We start from the raw sequence: 10,172 nt of genomic DNA on the forward strand, positions 1-10,172 counted from the left end.
CTATCTTTCACTAAGTACCAATCACTCATCAATCCTGTGCTCAATGACCTACTTTGGCTCCTGGCCTGACATAGCTTGATTTTATAATTCTTTCCTTCTTTTTTTAATTCCTCCAGAGTCCAACCTCCCTCAGTCTTTATAACCTCCATCAGCACTACAATCCTCTAAGATCTCAACTGCGCTTCTCCGATTCCATGATTCTAAGAATTCCAGCATTTGTGCACGTCTGCTTTTAATCTCTCCACTCATGCCAGTCATGGATTCAGCTATTGTGTGCCTTAAACACAGGAATTCTCTTCCATAACACCTCCGGCTGGCAATCTCTCTGTCCAACTTTAAAACATTGCTTAAAGCACAACTATTTGTCATCATCCCATTATCTCCTAATCAGGACCGATGTCATTTTTTTTTAATTACACTTCAGTTAAATGCCTTGGGGTTAGTACTCTTGCTAAACTATGCAGCTGTGCATCCAAACAGCAGCCTGACAGCACAGCACGGGCATTATTCAGGGATAGAATAGAATAGAATATCCATTATTGTCAGAGACTGTAGGAACTGCCGATGCTGGAGTCAGAGATAACACAGTGTGGAGCTGGAGGGACACAGCAGGCCAGGCAGCATCAGAGGAGCAGGTAAGTTGACGTTTCGGGTCAGGACCCATCTACAGAAATGGGGAGGGGGAAGGCAGCTGGGAAATAAATAGAGAGGAGTGGGACTGGGGAAGGTAGGTGGGATGGTGATAGGTGAGTACAGGTAGAGAGTGGTGGGGATTGGTCAGTGGGATGGATGGAGCGGACAGGTGGGTCACAGGTCAAGGAAGCAGGATTGAGAGGGAGGGTTGGACATGGGATGAGGCCGGGGTGGGGAGATTTTAAAACTGGTGAATTCCATGTTTAGGCTATTGGGCTGTAGGCTCCCAAGGCGGAATATGAGGTGTTGCTCCTCCAGTTTGCGGGTGGCGTCGTTGTGGCATTGGAGGAGGCCCAGGATGGACATGTCACCCAGAGAGTGGGAGGGGGAGATAAAATGGTTGGCAACCGGAAGGTGTTGTCGTTTGTCGTGTACACAGCGTAGATGTTCTACAAAACGGCCCCAGAGTCTACGCTTGGTCTCACTGATATAGAGGAGGCCACATCGGGAACAATGGATACAGTAGACCAGGTTGACGGATGTGCAGGTGAAACCCTGTCTGACATGAAAGGTTTGCTTTTGGCCTTGAATGGAGGTGAGGGGGGAGGTGTAGGGGCAGATGTAGCACTTCCTCTGGAGTGGATGAGGGATTTGTGGAGTGAGTGGTCCCTACGAAAGGCAGATAGGGGTGGGGAGGGAAATATCTCTTTCATTGTGAGTTGGATTGTAGGTGACGGAAGTGATGGAGAATCATACACTGGATGCGAAGGTTGGTGGGGTTATATGTGAGGACAACGGGGATTCTGTCTTTATTTTTGTCGGGGGGGAGGGAGTTTGAGGACAGAAGTTCGGGAAATGCAAGAGATGTGGTTGAGGGCATTTTCAATCACCAGAGGGTGCAAGTTACGGTCTTTGAAATAGAAGGATATCTGGGATGTTTGGGAGTGGAACACCCCATCTTTGGAGCAGATGCAGCAGATGTAGAGGAATTGGGAGTATGGGATCGCATTCTTGCAGGAAGATGGGTTATAGGAGGTATAGTCCAGGCAGCTGTGGGTGTTGGTGGGTTTGAAATAGATGTCGGTATCGAGGCGGTCACCAGAGATGGAGACAGAGAGGTCCAGGAAGGAGAAGGAGGTATCGGAGATGGTCCAGGTGAATTTGAGATTGGGGTGAAAGGTATTGGTAAAGTTGATGAACTGTTCAAGCTCCTTCTGGGAGCATGAGGCAGCACCGATACAGTCATCGATGTAGCGGAGGAAGAGGTGACGGATGATGCCAGTTTAACAACGGAAAAGGGACTGTTCCACGTCCCCTACAAAGAGGCAGGCATAGCTTTGGCCCATGCGGGTGTCCATGACCACCTCCTTAGTCTGTGGGAGGGGCGGGGGAGTTAAAGGAGTAGTTGTTAAGAGTAAGGATGAGTTCGGTTAAGCGGATGAGGATGTAGGTGGAGGGGGACTGGTCGGGCCTGTGGGAGAGGAAGAAGCAGAGGGCTTTTAGGCCATCTACGTGGAGGATTGGATGTCCATGGTGAAGATGAGGTGTTGGGGGCCAGGGAATTGGAAGTCTTGGAGGAGGTGGAGGGCGTGCATGGTGTCCCAGACATAGATGGGGCCAAAAACAGAGTCAAAGTAAGTGGAGATAAATTCAGTGGGGCAGGAGCAGGCAGAGACAATGGGTCGGCCAGGGCAGTCAGGTTTGTGGATTTTGAAAGGAGATAGAAATGGGCGGTGCGGGGTTGGGGAATGATGAGGTTGGAGGCTGTGGGTGGGAGGTCACCTGAAGTGATGAGGTTGTGGATGGTCTGGGAGATGATGTTTTGGTGATCAGGGGTGGGGTCATGATTGAGGGGGCGGTAGGAGGAGGTGTCGGAGAGTTGGCGCCTGACCTCGGCGATGTAGAGGTCAGTGCGCTGTACCACAACTGTGCCCCCCACTTATCTGCAAGTTTGATGGTGAGGTTAGGGTTGGAGCGGAGGGAGCAGAGGGCTGCACGTCCTGTGGGGGAGAGGTTGGAGGGGGTGAGAGGGGTGGAGAGGTTGAGGCAATTGATATCATGACGGCTCTTGGAGATGAAGAATTCGCGGGAGGGTAGGAGGCTTTGGAGTGGTGTCCAGGAGGATGTTGGAGGCGGGAGAAGGGGTTTGTAGAGGGTGGTTAGACTCACGGTTAAAGAAATAGGCGCAGAGATGGCAGAAAAAGTGTTCGATGTCCAAGCGTGAACGGTATTCATTGATGTGTGGGCGCAGGGGAATGAAGGTGAGTCCTTTACTGAGGACTGACCATTCGTCCTCAGTGAGGGGGAGATCTGGGGGGATGGTGAAGACTTGGCCGGGCTTGGGGCTGGGGCTGGGGCTGAGTGTAGAGTTGGTTGTAGAGCTGGAGCTGGGTGTTGGGGGTGGAGTCAGTGACGTTGTTGGTCTCCTCAGCATCAGCATCGGAAGCGTTGATGTCAGTAGGTGTCGGCGGAGGCAGCGTCATGTGTATTCAAGTACAGGAGTACAGTGAAAAGTTTATGATGTTGCCTGTTATGGCACCATCTTAGGTACAAAGTATCTAGGTACAAATCTTAGATTAAAAAAGAGGATTAGAAAAGAAAAAGTATTTGTATTGTTTTACAGTGATTCATTGTATAAATTAGAAATATGACATAGTTAAGAGGATAGACATTACATTCAGATAAACAAATTACAAATAAAAATTACATTGCAGTAGCTCAGGTCTGTGGTCTGACAGCCTGTGCCAGACCCACACGAACAACTGTCCCTGCTCTGTTCCAAGCCTCCAGTCCACTCTGCACCAGCTCTCAGATGCTCCAAGGTAAGTTTTTTCTGGGATTCACTTCCCCGTGCCAGCCTCCGCTCCGGTACCCGCTTTCCCATTCCAGCCTCTGCTCCGGGACTGCTTCCCCGTGCCAGCCTCCGCTCCAGGACTGCTTCCCCGTGCCAGCCTCCGCTCCGGGACTTGCTTCCCCATTCCAGCCTCCGCTCCGGGACCAACTTCCCCATTCCAGCCTCCGCTCCGGGACCCGCTTCCCCATTCCAGCCTCCGCTCCGGGACTCGCTTCCCCGTGCCAGCCTCCACTCCGGGACTGCTTCCCCGTGCCAGCCTCCGCTCCGGGACACGCTTCCCCGTGCCAGCCTCCGCTCCAGGACTGCTTCCCCATTCCAGCCTCCACTCCAGGACCCGCTTCCCCGTGCCAGCCTCCGCTCCGGGACTGCATCCCCATGCCAGCCTCCACTCCGGGACTGCTTCCCCATACCAGCCTCCACTCCGGGACTCTCAGATAAATCACGCGCAGTCAGAAAATGTTTTTATGGTAGTCTTTTAAAAAAAGGGGTGCACCTCAGCTAAATAGGGCCTCTTAAAGACCAACAAGGTTGTCTATGTGCGGAGCCACAAGAGATAGATGTGATCCTAAATGAATATTTCTCATCAGTATTTATCTTTGAGAAAGGCATGGATGCTAGGGAACTTAATGTTCCACAGTGATGTTTTGCAGAGAGTCCGCATTACAGAAGAGGAGATTCTTGAAGTCTTAAAATGCATTAAAGTAGAAAACTCCCTGGGACTTGATGAAGTATGTCCCAGGACTTTGTGGATCAAAGGGAGCAAATTGCAGGACTCGCAGTGGAGATATTTGAGTCATAGACAGCCACGGGTGAATTGTCCAACGACTTGGGGGTGACTAATGTTGTGCCATTATTTAAGAGAGGCTGCAGGGAAATGCCTGGGAACTATGGATCAGTAAAGCCTAACGTCCATGGTGGGTAAGTTGTTGGAGGGGATTCTGAGAGACAGGATCTACAGGCATTTGGAGAGGCAAAGACTCATTTGGGAAAATTAGCTTGGCTTTGTGCGTGGAAAATCATGTCTCTTGGATTTGATTGAGTTTTTTGAATGGCTGACCAGGAAAGTAGATGAGGGCAGGGCAGTAGACATTGACTACATGGACATAGCAAGGCCTTTGACAAGGTACTTAAGTAAGGTTAAACCTCACAGGATCCAGGGAGAGCTAGACAATTGGATACAAAATTGGCTTGAGGGTAGAAGACAGAGGGTAATGATGGAGGGTTGTTTTTCAAACTGGAGGCCTGTGACCAGTGGTGTGCCACAGAAATCGCTGCTGGGTTCACTGTTATTCATTATTTATATGAATGGTTTTGCTGACAATTTAGGAGGTATGGTTAGTACTTTTGTGAGTGACACCAAGGTTGACCGTATTGAGGACAGTGAAGAAGGCTATCTAGGAATACAGTGAGATCCCTTGATCAACTGGGCCAGTGGGCTGAGGAATGACAGATGGAGTTTAATTTAGATAAATGCAAGGTGTTGCATTTTGGTGGGTCAAACTAGGGCAAGACTTACACAGTCAATGGTAGGCTCAACTCATCGATCACCAGTTCCAACATGCCACAGCGAAAAACTGTAAGGACCTCCTCAGAAGACAGAGACTGGATATGACCAATAGGGTGCCCTTTGTCATCCAGTACTTCCCGGGAATAGAGAAACTACACCATGCTCTTCACATACATGATCGATGACGATGAGCACCTCGCCAAGATCTTCCCTACGCCTCCACTTCTCGCCTTCAAACAACCACTAAACCTTAAACAGACCATTGTTTGCAGCAAACTACCCAGCCTTCAGGACAACATCGACCACAACACGATACAACCCTGTCATGGTAACCTCTGCGAGACATGTCAGATCTTTGACATGGACACTACCATCACATGTGCACGACAGATACTCATGTGGCTCGGCCAACATTGTCTACCTCATATGCTGCAGGCAAGGATGCCCTGAGGCATAGTATATTGGTGAAATCGTGCAAACACTACAACAACTGATGAATGGACACCGCGCAACAATTGCCAGGCAGGGATGTTCTCTCTCAGAGGGGAGACACTTCAGCAGTCGAGGACATTCAGCCTCGGATCTTCAATTAAAAGCCCTCCAATGCAGACTTCAGGATACACAACAACGCAGCATCACCAAGCAGAGGCTGACAGTCAGTTTCAGTACCCATGAGGACGGCCTCAACCAGGATCTTGGGTTCATGTTGCACTACAGGTGACCCCACCACACTATACACTCTCACACACACACACACATAGACGCCCACACACACACAGACACCCACACACCCACAGACACCCACATACACACAGACACACACACACACACACACACACAAACACGCTCACACACTCTCACATACACTCTCAAACATGCACACTCTCTCACACACACAGACACATAGACACCCACACACAGACAGACAGACAGACAGACACACACACACACACAAACATGCTCACACACTCTCACATACACACTCTCAAACATACACACTCTCTCACACACACTGACACATAGACACCCACACACAGACAGACAGACAGACAGACAGACACACACACACAAACATGCTCACACACTCTCACATACACACTCTCAAACATACACACTCTCTCACACACACTGACACACACACACTGTCTCTTCCACACACACACACAAACACACACACACACACACACACACACACACACACTCTCACATACACACTCTCTCAAAAACAGACACACACACACTCCCTCTCTACCACACACACACACACACACACACACACACATTCTCTCTCACCATACACACACATGTAAATTTATGGGGTGAATTTGTATTTGCAGATACATTTTATTTTGTTCAAAAAGCACACAATTTACAGACAGTCAGTCAATGCGGCATTTTATAAGTTCCTGCTTCAGAAATAAAACCAGTCTGACTCCAAACCAAAACACAAACAGATTCTAAACAAGATCTCACACCTAACATGCATTGTCTGACCTAAAATGTCACCTCTTCTTTACACTGATAAAACCTTTAGTTCTCTCAGGACTGTGACTTGAAATGAATTTGGGGATTTACATATCCATATTAATCAATTAAAACCTTCTAACTGATTAAAGATTTAATAGCATCCTAGACTTGTTTAGTACATCCTCATCAATGATGTGAATCCATGATCTTTTACTTATAAATTCTGTCTGATACTACCTCTCTCACTAACACCTGAAAAAGGACTGAGGCTCTGAAAGCTTGTGCTTTCAAATAAACCTACGGGACAATAAGCTGGTGTCATGTGATTTCTGACTTTGTGTTATAGAACGAAGAGATCTAGGGGTACAGATTCATAGCTCCTTAGAAGTGGATTCACAGGTAGAGAGGGTCATGAAAAAGGCTTTCCGCATGCTTGCTTTCATCAGTCAGAGCACTGAGTATAGGAGTTGGGATGTCTTGCTGAAATTGTACAAGACATTAATAAGGCCCCATTTGGGGTACAGCATGCAGTAATGGTTGCCCTACCATAGAAAGGATATTATTAAACTAGAAAGAGTGCAGAAATGATTTACTAGGATGCTACCTGGACTGGAAGGTTTGAGTTATAAGGAGAAGCTGGATAGGCTGGGATATTTTCCCTGGAGCATAGAAGGCTAAGGGGTGATCTTATACAGGTCTATAAAATCATGAGACATAGATAAGTTACATAGCCAACAGCCCTTCCCCATGGTAGGGGATTCTACAACCAGAGGGCATAGGTTCAAGATGAGAAAAAGGGTCCAGAGGGACAATTTTTTCATGCATTGTGTGGTGAGTGTCTGGAACAGGCACCCAGATGTTGTGATGGAGGCAAATACATTTTTGTCATTTAAGAAACATTTGGATAAGTACATGGATGGGATATGTATGGAGGGATATGGACCCAATGCAGGCAAATAGGACTAGATTAATTATGAAAACTGGGTTGCATGGACAAGTTGGGCCGAAGGGCCTGTTTCCATGCTGTAAACCTCTGTGATTTTGTAAATTTCAATGAGAAATTTTACCACCTTAAAGAGTCCTGTTGTTGTTGCTGTATATGACACATTGGTTTGTCTGGCACATTTTTATCACAGCTTCAGAGCAACTAACAATGGTTGTGTATTTCTCAGCTAAAGCGTTCCAACCTGCACAAAATGTCCACTGAGAAAGCTCTTGAGTCACGTCATCTTTCGTTTATTTCGTACTAATTCCTTTACAACCTTAAAAAAAGGAAAGAGAGAGGCAGAGAAAAAGAGAAAGAGAAAAGTGAAAGAGAGACAGTCTAACCTGTAGCCACCTAATTACTAATTTTAAGAATGCAAACAATTACAATTTACCAATGCATATGCCTGATCATTATCATGAAAGTTTTGCATTAAGCATTATAATTCTCCTGTCTTTCTAAAGCCGCACATGTTATGACTTAGCATGAGAAGACCCATTCTTATGAATTAGTTAAAGCTAGTACAGAATTATAGAATCCCCACAGTGCAGATAGAGGCCATTCAGCCCACCAATTCTGCACTGACCCTCCAAATAACATCCCACCCAAACTCACCCCATCCATGTAATCCTGCATTTCCCATGCTTAATCCACAAGTCTACACATCCCTGAACACTACGGAGCAATTTAGCATGGCCAATCCACCTAACATGCATGTCTTTAGAGTATAGGAGGGAACCAGAGCTGTTAAGATCTACATTTTTTATCCTGCAAACCACAGCAAATTTGTACTTGGTGAGCTTCATTTCTTTCTGAACTTTGGGGTGAATACTTTCTGCTTTGCCTTTATCCTGATACAGGTTTCTTTAATGCATGCACTGAATGGTGTTGAAATTCCTCCAAACGTAGTCAAAGCGTTGAAGGGGAGGACAGTGGCTGCGTTGGTGGTGTAGTCTGAATCAAAGGCACCTGAGGGATAGGAGAGTTAAAGTCACTGCGGACCAGGCTGGGACAAGGACTGCTAAAGTTAGGGAGGATCAGTGGGTTGAGGATGGGCTACTATCTCTCCAGTGATGAGGTACGTTCTGGTCAAGGTGGAGAAGTGTCTGTTCCAGGGAGAGATACAGTCTGGTCAAGGATGAACAGTGATCCCTCAGCCGCTTGCCTGGTCCTGCACATTTGGGTGATGGCTGGCAAAGGACAGACACAGAGCCATGCCAGTCAAAAGTGCAGTTCTTGCTGTAGGAAGCTCCTGCATGCTGATGCATCATGGTGCTAATCAGTCGCACAGTCATAAGGGTAAGGTAGACCTGATCAGGTGGAAGTTGGGGAGCATACTGTCTCTAAGGGAAGGTCTTGGAAGATGGTAGTCTGGGTAACCTCAATAATGGGAAAGTCGAGGGTCAGGACGGGCATTAGGACCAAGATTGCCAAGGTCTCAGAGGGTAAAGTGTGCAAGTTAATGAAACTATGGATAGGACCGCGATAAACAGAAGGAGATTACTGAGTGACAGGGTTGCAGAGATAGGAAAGGATTCTAGGAAGTAAGTTGATTTTTGTGACGGATGAGGGTCTAACCAATTATTTGTGAAGCAACTTTGAACATTCCAAAATTATTCTTAATAAATGCAATCTATTGCTTTATTTACTTGTTTTTTTTTTCAGTTTTTCATGAGTTTTGAGCATCCCTGGCAAGGCCAGCATGTGTTGACCATACCTAATTGAGTGAATTCCGTGGCTTACCGGGCCATTTCAGAGGATAACTAAGAGTCAACCACAGTTATGGATCTGGGGTCACATTTGAGCCAGACCAGATAAGGAAGGTAGATTTCCTTACCCAAAGGCATTAACAAACCAGATGGGTTTTTATAACAATCAACACTGGTTACATTTAGCCCAGCTCTTAATGGCAGACGGACTCAGTAATTGAATGCATTAGTCTGGTTCTCTGGATTCCTAGTGCCAACAGTGCCGACACCACCCCACCATTGCAAAACAGAAAGGATAGATTTGGAAGTTGCATGCATCACACCAGCTACCAGCAGATTCTGCAGACACATGATGGAGCTGGTACCTGTTATGATATAATTGTAGAACATGTGGGAGTTTCGGTTCAGACATTTAGGAGCTTTGTCAGCAAGAGCATGGTGTTGCTCAATTCATTATGAAATCCTATAACTGTCATAAAGATGTGTCAAACAGCAATGACTCAGTAAATTGTCTTACAAAAGATGGCTGTTTAAAATGATTCATGCATGAAAGTTGAGTGTGACACTTAGATAAACTAAACTGTCTTTGTGACTCTTCCTGTTATATGTTTGGTTAAGGAGAAGCTGTTGTATATATTTGTATTTAAGTGAGTTCACATTTAAGGACTGCATGGGCTGGGCATACTTTTGCTCAATACACCCATGGGAGGTGAGCATCACAGGCTGGACCAGCATTTATTGTCCATCCTAGTTGCCCACTTGAACTGCTGTATTCCATGTTCTGTACATGAGCCCAAAATGCCGTTAGGAATGGAATTCCAGGATTTTGACACAATGACACTGAAAAAATTATGATATATTTCCAAGTGAGGATGATTGGAGAGGAACTTGTGGGTGACGTTTTTCCAATATATTTACTGTCCTGGTCCTTCTAAATAGTAACGGCTGTGGATATGGAAGGTGTTAAGGACCTTTGGTGAATATCTTCAGTGCATATTGTGCATTCAGTGATGGTAA

The sequence above is a fragment of the Rhincodon typus genome, chromosome 4 (assembly GCF_021869965.1).
Source record: "Rhincodon typus isolate 14 chromosome 4, sRhiTyp1.1, whole genome shotgun sequence".
Taxonomy (NCBI): domain Eukaryota; kingdom Metazoa; phylum Chordata; class Chondrichthyes; order Orectolobiformes; family Rhincodontidae; genus Rhincodon; species Rhincodon typus.